Here is a 9,398-nt window from a genome sequence, read left to right as displayed (position 1 = left end):
GCAGCAGTGGTACCGCTGTAGCACCTGCTGGTACCTTGCTGCTCGGAGCGAGGCTTGATGGCGGCATTCCTCCCCCGGCATGAGATCCATCCCCCGTGTGGCGTCTTGGTGTGCCTCGTCAAACGCCAGCACCCGCGTGGAGCAATGCTTGACTTCGTGTGGGAGAACAGCTTCAGCTCCATAGACGAGGAAGAACAGGGTCTCGCCCGTTGCCTTGGTTGCGGTGGTGTGGATGGACCACAACACGGACTGGAGCTCATCGAGTCAGCCCCTACCGCTGGCCTCGAGCATCTTCTTGAAGGTCCTTGCCTTGAGGCATCTCAGGACCTATGCATTGGCACGCTCGCCCTGGCCGTTGCTCCTAGGATGGGCCATCGAAGTGTAACATATCTGTGTTCCAAGGTTAGCACAGTTTGTTTTGAAAAGCTTGCTGGTGAACTGCGAGCCATTGTTGGTGATGATGCGATTAGGAACCCCAAACCAGCTCACGAGGCCCTTTATGAACTTGACGGCCTAGCCGGCCGGGATGGTGCGTACAGCTTCTACCTCCGCCCAATTGGTGAACTTGTCGATGGCGACGTAGAGGTAGCAGTAGCCCCAAGGCGCTCGGGGGAACGGTCCCAAGATATCCAGGCTCAAGACCGCGAATGGCCATGCGAGTGGGATGGTCTGGAGGCCCTGAGCAGGCTGATGGATCTGCTTGGAATGGAATTGGTAGGCTTCACGGGATTTCACCAGCTCGGTGGCGTCGTTGAGTGTCGTGGGCCAGTAGAACCCACTGCGGAATGCCCTACCCACAAGGGTGCATGATGAAGAGTGATGCCCGCACACTCTGCCATGTATGTCAGCCAGTAGCTCGAGCCCCTACTCCCTGTAGATGCACTGCAAAGAAACATCGTTGGGTCGCTTATGGTACAGCTCACCGTCCTGGATGCAGTATGCGGTGGCGTGGAAAGACACGCACTCGGCATCTTCGTCCTTCCTCGGTAGGGTCCCCTGAAGCAAGTACACCTTTAACTCCTTGGTCCAGCACCCCTCCCGAGGCTCGAGCGCGAGGAGCAGGCGGGCCCCTGAGGTTGGGCCACAAGCAGGGGCACCTATCGCAGGGGCTCGGGGAAGGTCCTCCTGAGGCGGTGCTGGTTCCGCAGTAGGGGGAGCTACTGACGGCTTGAAGAGTCGTTCCTCAAAATGCCTGGCTCCTGAGGCAACCGTCGAGACGCCCTCTTGGCGATGTCGTCCGCCTCCTTGTTTGTTCCTTGTGGCACATGCTGTAATTCCAAGCCCAAGAATTGTTTTTTCCATTTTTCCTACCACTTCCAGGTATGCTTCCATGTGCTTGTCCTTCGGGGTGTACTCTTTGTTGGAGAAGTTGATGAGGAGCTGGGAGTCACCCCTTATGGTGAGGCGCTTCATCCCCAGCGTCCCTGCAGCTCTGAGGCTGGTAATTAGGCCTTCGTACTCTGTGATGTTGTTGGAGACCTTCTCACCCTACTAGAAGCAGAGTTGTACAATGTAGTAGAGCTTGTCCTTGGTTGTCGAAATGAGCATTGCTCCAACCACCGCGCTTTGGCGCACGAACGCGCCGTCAAAGTACATGACCCATCCGTCTGGCACCTTGTCTCCGGGCAGGAGGGAAAGGTCCTCGCATACTTCACGGTCTGGGACGTTGGTCTACTCTGCCATGAAATCTACGATGGTCGTGCCCTTGAGGACCCTGGTGGTGCTGAACTCCAGCTGGAATGCCTGTAGCTCGATGTTCCACTCTGCGAACCTTCCGGCAGCATTAGGGCTCCGAAGGACCCTCTCTAGTGGGTAGGCTGAGATGACCTTGATGGGGTGTCCTTGGTAGTAGTGGCGCATCTTCCGAGAGGCGACGAGGAGCACGAGTAGGAGCTTTTGCAGAATGCGGTAGCGTGCTTGCCTCTCCCGCAGCACCGTGCTGACGAAGTAGACCGGGTGCTCGACGAGGGTGGAGGCGTTCGCGAGGCTTTGTATCTCTTGAGTATGCTGGCCTTGAGGGGTCTTGTTGTTTTTCGCATCGGTCGTGGCCTCATCAGCCGCATTCTCAGGAGCCCCGCTAGCTGGGAGGTCGGCTGCGGCCTTAAGAGCGACATTGACCGGTGGTGCAGCTGAGGCCTCAGGAGCACCTTCCTGGGGCGGCAGTGTCTCACTTGGCGACAAGGTGCCCCGCCGTGGGCCCTCGGTCGGGCGCTCTTCCCTTAGCGCCACCAGAGCCGCGCTTGCAGAGTGAGGCGTGGCGGCCAGGTAGAGCACCAAGGGCTCGAGGGGCCCGGTGCCACCATCACCGGTGGGCTAGTAAGGTATCTCTTGAGGTCTTGGAAAGCCGCGTCGGCCTCAGGAATCCACTCGAACAGCCCCTTCCTTTTCATCAGCTTGAAGAATGGGGGGTGCGCTCCCCCAACATGGAAATGAAGCGCCCCAGCGAAGTCACACAGCCTGCCAGCTTCTGCATCTCCGTGAGGGTTTGTGGTGGGCTCATGTCTTCTATGGCCTTGAATTTCTATGGGTTGGCCTCGATCCCCCTGTGTGACACCAGGAAACCCAGCAGCTTGCCAGAGGGGACGCGAAACACACACTTCTCTGGGTAGAGCCGCAGGTCCACCTTGCGCAGGCTGGCAAATGTTTCCTCTAGGTCCCCGATCAGGGTCCTTGCCTCCCAAGACTTCACTACAATGTCATCGTGTAAGCCTCTGCATTCCTCCCGAGCTGTTAGCCGAGAGCGATATGCATTAGCCGCTAAAAGGTGGATCCAGCATTACGCAGGACAAACGACATGCAGGTGTAGCAGTACACCCCGCATGGGGTCAGGAATGTCGTCTTCTCCACATCTTGTACAGCCATCTTGATATGGTGGTAGCCTGAGAAAGCGTCCAAAAAACACAGCAGATCGCACTCGGCGGTGGAATCGACGATCTAATCAATACGCGGGAGCGGGAAGGGGTCCTGCGGGCAAGCCTTGTGGAGGTTGGTGAAATTGGCGCACATGCATTCCTTCCCGCCCTTCTTAGGGACAATAACGGGGTTTGCCAGCCACTCTGGATACCGCACCTCCCAAATGACACCAGCATCCTGCAACTTGCGGATCTCTTGGATGATGTACACCTGCTTCTCCATGGACTGTCATCGTGCCTTCTGCTTCACCAGGCGCACGTTGGGGCACACCCTCGGGTGATGCTCAATTATTCCCCTCGGAATTCCAACCAGGTCTTTGGGCTCCCAAGCGAATACTTCCTTGTTGGCATGCAAGAAGCTGACCAATGCCTTCTCTTGGTCCGAAAGGAGGCCGGCACCTATGGTGAAGGTGGCACCTGATGCTCCGTCTTCATCAACTAGTACTTGCTTCGTCTTGGCCCGATCTTGGGAGAACAACTGTTTCTTCTTGGCTGGTGCAGCGCCCGGAGCCTCTGGGGCTCCTTTCCCAGTCAATTGTGTGGCCGCCGTGAACCAGAAGGAGAGCTTGAGGGCTAGCAACGCGTCCTTGGCGTCCCCTGCCACAGTGAGGACGCCGCTACTTCCCGGCATCTTCATGAGGTTGTAGGCTGGATGTGTCACTGCCATGAACTTGGCCAGGGCTGGGTACCTGACGATGGCGTTGTACAGGAGGTTGATTCGGGCGATGTCGAAGTCGATGAGCTCGGTGCGGTAGTTGTCGTAGGGGCCAAAGGTGACGGGAAGGTGGATCTATCCCAGGGGGCTGGTGGGGCCGTTGACGACCCCGAAGAATGGCTTAGTGGGGTGGCGCCGGCCATGGGGCCCGTGAAGCAAGCTGAATGCCTCTAGAGAGAGCACATTGAGGCCGGCTCCACCATTGATGAAGGTCTTGGTGACCGCCACATTGTAGATGGTGTGGGTGCAGAGCATCAGGAGCGCATCTGCGCCTACGGTGATCCCCTGAGTCGAAGGTGAGGTCGACCTTGGGGGCTGCCCAGCCCAGGGGAGCCCCCTGCTGTACATGGGCGGCACCCACTTGGCAGAAGAACTGCTTGACGTGGCGGTCCGAGGGCGGCGCCTGCGAGCCACTGAGGAGTGTTGTGACGGTGTGGGGCACTGACACCGCGAAGCGCGCGATGAAGAGGCTACACAGCTCCTACTAGGAGGCCACTGAAGACTCTGGCAAGTTGAGCAGCCAGGCGTGCAGCGCGCCCACGTGGGCCATGGGGAGCCAGTTGTCCATGACCTTGTCGTCTCCGCCGGCCACCCAAACTGCCTCCTCGTACACTTGGAGGAATCCTGTCGGATCTACCATGCCGTCGTAGCGGGGCGGCAACTCTGGCCTAAACTTGGGTGGCCACTTCACCCGCCGTAGGGCGGGGGTGAAAGCCCGGAGGCCCACGACTCCTTCAAAGGTGCGCGATGATCCGGTCGACGGAGGAGCGCCTGCCATGAGAGCCTACAGCGGAGCATAGCAGACGGAGTGGCGGATCTTCGATGCACCCTACATGGCCCGCCAAATGTAGGATTTTGGGTTCCACAGACCCTTGAGAGGTTAGAACTCTGGGATGTGTGCGGAGATCTCAACTGAGGGAGTCCTGGATTATGGGGTCCTCAGAGAGCCGACCTGTGTGACATGGGCCGGACTAATGAGCCGTGAAGATACAGAACCGAAGGCCTTCTCCTGTGTCCAGATGGGACACTCCTTTCCGTGGACGGCAAGTTTGGCGTCCGGATGTGTAGTTTCCTTCCTCTATAAACCAACTTTGTACACCCCTGGGCCCCTCTACTGCCTATATAAACTGGAGGGTTTAGTCTTTAGGTACAATCACAATCATATCCGGCGTGGATATGGTCGACAAATTCACTGGTTATGGTCGACAAATTCACTAAGTGGATAGAAGCCAAACCAGTCAAAACACCGAGGCCGGACAAGTTATAGACTTCATATCCGGTGTGGTGCACCGTTATGGTGTCCCGCATAGTATCATTACTGATGACGGTTCTAACTTTACGGACTATGAGGTAAAAACTTGGTGTGCTAATTTGGGCATTAAGCTTGATTACGCCTCTGCGTATCACCCTCAAACAAACGGTCAGGTCGAACGGGCTAACGGCTTGATTATGAGTGGCATTAAACCTAGACTAGTACGATCCTTGCGTGAATCAGACAAGCACTGGGTTTAAGAACTCGATTCCGTACATTGGGCGTTGCATACCACGCCTAATCGCACAAACGGATACACACATGTTTTCATCGTGTATGGCGCCAAGGCAGTATTGCCTTGCGACATTATTCATGTCTCACCTCGAGTGCGCATGTATGAAGAGAGAGAGGCTGAGCTCGATCGGCAGGACGATCTGGATGGCTTGGAGGAGGAGTGTGACGTCTTGAAGGCCCGTTCGCATTTTACCAACAGCAAGCTCGGCTATATCAAAGCAGGGAAGTACGGGCAAAGACTTATAATGTCAGTGAACTCGTCCTGCGCCTACCAGAGAAGAAAAAGGACAAGCTCAGGCCCAAATGGGAGGGTCCCTTCATCATAGACGAAGTTCTCACTGGAGGAGGATATCGCCTTCGCAACACTTCGGATAATCGTTTGGAACCAAACCCATGGAACGCTGCTCGGCTCCGAAGATTCTAGGCCTAAATCCACACTTGTAACTTTTTTCGTCCTTTCTCCCTCTCACCCCTCTTTTCCTTTTTTCAGTTTTTTGTACAACTTCTACTAATGTTCGGATCAACCGCACACTCGGGGGATATACATCATTAAATGTACATACCCCATATCACATGGGGGCTTATTTTTATAGAAGCTTATTCTGATTATTATTTTGGAGCGTCAAGCTCACCGTATATATGTATTGTCTACTCATATGTGTCCTGTCTTCGCCATTATATGCACCTTTATGACTTAAATTTTTCCCAAGCTGGGTTGCCTGGCTCCTGTGCTTATGCCCTACGTTCCCGCTTGTTCGGTTAGGGCATAAAAAGAGCACCTCTGCGATTGTTACAGCCGGGTTATCCGTACGTGTACCTCAGACGGATGAAGCCGAAAGCTAGAGTTCTTAAGGGAATAATCGGTCGGCGGACAAGAGACGAACTACCCATGTTGCAATATACGGCCCCAAATTCTAAAGTGTACTATTATTTCTCGCATCACAGTTTATGTATGCGCAAAAACGCATGCTGGCCCCGGTAAAGGAACACTTAACGGAACTATTCTCCCTGGAAGATGTTTCTTACGATCAAATGTATCATAACATAACTCCCCGAATACAACTTGTCTATTCAACTAACTATGACTGGGCTGCCTAGTTTCCGAGCATGCCTTGGTGTTTACCAATGGTTTAAATATCCAGAAACACTCCAAACCTCAGGTTCTAGAGGTCGAAGTGGAAAGTCTGCCATGACAATCGTTTTACAATTCAGCTGGATAAAATTTTGTTGATAAAGTACATTAATACTTGGACTCAAAAACTTCTTCTTCCTCTAGACCCTCTAGTAGGTTGTCTAGTTTACAATCCTGCTGAGAAAACTTAGTTGTTGTTTTCACTTTGTCGTACACTAAGCTAATAGGAATTTCTTGTCCATCTGGTCCCCGAGGTCTGACCCGGGCCATATGATTCAGATCAAGCTTGGTATATCGTGTTTTCACCATGGCCCAGGCTTCTCGAGCGCCTTCCTGACATGCTGATATCTTCCATAGCTCAAAACGGCGACGAGCTCCCTTGAATAAATTCGCAAGCTCATCCATACTTCCTGGAAGGGGATCGGACGGCCATAAAGCCTTTGCCATGTTCCTCAATGCTTTTCGAGCTCGCTCGTGCACTTTGAACATCTCTTGTAGTAGGTCGCCTTGGAATCCTGACACTTCTCCTTGGGACGCACGATTAGCACACCTACAGTAAGCAAACTTGTCAAAATTTCAAACCGGAGACTATTTTGACAGATAGGTTACAGAGCACAGTGAATATGCCGCCTTTCAATTTCTTCTTCTCCTTCAAAGCATCCGATAATTGGGCTCTCAAATCCTTCAGTTCTTCGGCTTGCTTGATGTTTGCATATTGAAGTTTGTTCTTCTCATTAATGGTCCATGTCAAAACATGTTGACCAGCGGCTTCTTGCCCTTCGGCATGTTGCTTATCTGCTTGAGCAGACCTTAGCCTCTATTCCAGCTGATCTGTCGAGCCTACCAACGAGACAAAAGCATAATTAAGAAACCTCGTTGTGTTCACGGAGCCTTATCTCCGAACTGCTGCTGCACTTACCATCAGGTGCCTTCTTGGATTTCTTCAATTGTTCAAGTTCGGCAGTGGCAGCAAAGAGTTTTTTTCGGCATTCTTCTAGCTCCTTTGCTAACTTGTTACTCCTCTCCATGAGTACCGAGCAATGTAAACGACTCTTAAATTATTTGGGCCAACTATTTCAAGACTCCGGGGCTACTAGCATATGATTATTGAATCTGCGAAAAAAATCTTACCCGTGTATACTTGGAAAGCTAGTGAGTGGCTCCAGCAACTCCATCGCGAGCATCTCAGATATAAGCATCCGCTGAACTGAGAGCATTGAAAGCCTCTTTGGTAAAATGTGGGTCATGCATAGCCGCTCTCCGCCACCAGTGACCCATCGCACCCTCCACTTCAGAGTTTGTGATGGATACATTATCCGAATCCTCCGAGAGATGACAATCCGGCATCGCCCCCGCATCCCCTCCAGTCTTTGTGGTAGGCTCCGGGGCTGGATCAGTCTGTGCATGGCCGGCCAGGTCTCCGGATGCAGTCTAGCATACATTCCTCCTGCAATATGGCGCAGCAGGGAACATCACCGTCCGATCTACCTGCTGAGTGCGTACTAAAGGATTATACCTCTTCGACGTAGAAGAGGGCCCGGCTGTATCATTGTTTGCCTTTCTTTTCTGAGAGGCACCTTGTGCAATCATCGTCTTCTTAGAGGACGCATTTGCTGAAGTGCGCTGGCGCGAGCGTCGCCCCTTGGGAGCATGATATGGTGCGGTGGGTGAGTCATGGTGGGAAAACTCTTTTTGAAGAGATGTCTCATGGGTACTTACATGGAGGAAGGATGGAGGCCGGGGTAGTCGGCTATAATGGTCACTTCCGTGTCATCATAGCTCGTCCGATAAAAGACTCCATCCTCAAAATCCATGAATATGTCTGGATCTTCTTCATATCCTAGATCAAGTTCTCGATTATGATCCTCCGACTGCGGAGAGGGGCTATAAATCCCCTCGACGACCTTTCTCAATTCCTGTTAAAGGCAGTCAGATTAAATTCGACTATAAAACATACTTAAGGAAAAGAGATCAATTAAGGCCTATAATCGAAGACCACCCAGTCGATAGGCGTATACATGGAGAAACCTTCTCGGCACTTCAAGCGAGTGAAGTCTTCCTTTTCCCCTTTGCAAAGGTCAGCCAATGTGGCAGCCAGCACAGCAAAATTAGCCCGACCCTTGCGCCCGCAACGTGTGGCATCGTCCTCACCATTGTAATGCCACATGGGGAACCCCCTGGATCGAAGTGGCTGGACGCATTGCATTATTGAAATCGCCATTACCTCGACTAAGGATAATCCGGAGTGGGCAAGCATTCAGATCTTGCTCGCTAGCCTCTTAACCTCCGCACTATCTTCTTCTTCATAGCTTCGGGGACGCCAGCTGGCGCGCTTCTTTAAAGGACAGGAGGAGAATTCGGGAAGACCATGCCAGATAGGGTCAACATCTTCGATGTAGAACCACTCCGAGGGCCACTCTTCGGATACCTTCTTCGGGGTGCCGGGTAGGTATCCTGTTCCACCTATATGCCATACTTCGGCACCGCCCACCTCGAAAATAGATCCCTTCTGGGAGCGAGGGATGAGGCAGAAATATTTCCTCCATAAATCGGAATGGGCCTCGCAGCCTAGGAACAGCTCGCAAAGATCGACAAAGCCTGCGATGTGTAGAATGGAGCCTGGCGTGAGGTTATCCAGTTGGAGACCATAGTACTCCAGAAGACCTCTAAGCAAGGGGTGGATTGGAAATCCAACACACCTCTGCAAAAAGGAAATGAAGAACACCCGCTCCCCTTGATTGGGATTGGGGAATTTCTCCGTCAGGGATTCGCCATTGTAGGTGGCTAATCTCGCCCGAACGGGGACGAGACCTGATGGAGGGAGGTATCCCTGCACCTGCAGCTTGGCTATTGAGCTTGGGACACCGAGCAGCTCTCCCAGTTGCATTCTTGAGGGCCTTGGGGACGCGAGGAAGAGCAAGGAGCGTCGGCCATCTTTTGATTGTTTTCTTGTGGCAAGACCTTAGGATTTCCATCTGGCGAGGAATGGAATCTGCGATTCGATCTCTCTTTTATAAGTGCCTTACCTACATGATCAACTGGTGAGGGAGTCCAGGATTAAGGGGTCCTTGGACAGCCGGATTATATACTTTG

This window comes from Triticum aestivum, chromosome 2B (genome assembly GCF_018294505.1).
Source record: "Triticum aestivum cultivar Chinese Spring chromosome 2B, IWGSC CS RefSeq v2.1, whole genome shotgun sequence".
NCBI classification, from domain to species: Eukaryota; Viridiplantae; Streptophyta; class Magnoliopsida; order Poales; family Poaceae; genus Triticum; species Triticum aestivum.
The sequence above is the reverse complement of the archived record's forward strand: the minus strand, read 5'-3'. Positions refer to the sequence as shown.